This window comes from Meleagris gallopavo, chromosome 6 (assembly GCF_000146605.3).
Source record: "Meleagris gallopavo isolate NT-WF06-2002-E0010 breed Aviagen turkey brand Nicholas breeding stock chromosome 6, Turkey_5.1, whole genome shotgun sequence".
Taxonomy (NCBI): domain Eukaryota; kingdom Metazoa; phylum Chordata; class Aves; order Galliformes; family Phasianidae; genus Meleagris; species Meleagris gallopavo.
In genome coordinates this window covers 116,323-117,229 of record NC_015016.2, presented here as the reverse complement: position 1 = coordinate 117,229, position 907 = coordinate 116,323, and the positions used below count along the sequence as shown (strand labels likewise).

Below are 907 nucleotides of genomic sequence, written 5' to 3'. Positions count from 1 at the left end.
TGTGCGAGCCCAGGCTGGGGGCGTAGCGTCGCACACGCGTGTGCAAGGTGTGTGCGTGCGCGGTGCCGACGGGGCGTGCGTGCGACGGCGCATAGTGGAGTAGGATTACTACCTTGGGGGGGTGGGGAAGTGTTAGGAACACTTTTAGTCGCTGGTGGGCGAACATTTTATGCAAATCATTTAATGACCTAATTTGCATATAACCATAAACTTCTGTTTCAAAAAAAAAAACAAAGGCAAAAAAAGGACAAAAAAAAAAAGAAAAGCCATCACTGCATGTGTTGCCTCAGTGTCCCCCATCCCCCGCGGTCCATGCACGGCCCGTGCTGGGGTGGCAGCGCAGCATGCTGTCCCCACGGGGCTGAACGTGTCACCACGTGTGGGTGATGGAGCTGCAGTCCTTACTGAGCGGCGCGGGTCCCTCTGGGGAGACAACAAGCAGCCAAAGGAGTGAGACGGGCACCGGGTTTTCTTCCTGGTGCCAGTTTGGAAATGCGGGGGGGCTGCAGGGAGGGGTGGGCTCTGCGCGCAGCCCAATTCTCAGGGCCGAGAGTTCAGCGAGGGAAAGGAAAATGAGAAACGCCGCAGAGTGGTGAGAAGTGCCAGAAATGGCTTTGCAGGGCGGGGGTCCCTGCGGGGTCGGGGCTGTGCTGCACCTGTGGGACAGAACTCCCAGCACTGAGCGCCGCGTGTCCCTGCGGGGCTGCTCTGCTTCCAGCCTCCGTTCCGGCTCAGGGCCGGAGGGACGCTGCCACTGTCCTGGGGTGGCTTTGAGCGGGGACCCCACGGGGCCAGGGCGAAGGCGCAGCAGCCCAGCACGACTTTATTCTGCGTTGCACCGTCCATACAAAACGACACCCCAAGCACTGTACAGAGCGGGACGGCACGGGGAGTAAAAATAAGCAGC

The 907-nt window shown here is 59.9% G+C and overlaps 1 protein-coding gene across 1 annotated transcript in view; it reads right to left on the bottom strand.

Annotated features, from left to right (window-relative positions):
* MAP4 (microtubule associated protein 4) overlaps window positions 1-907 on the bottom strand; it is a 241,347-nt gene that overhangs the window by 145,088 nt on the left and 95,352 nt on the right.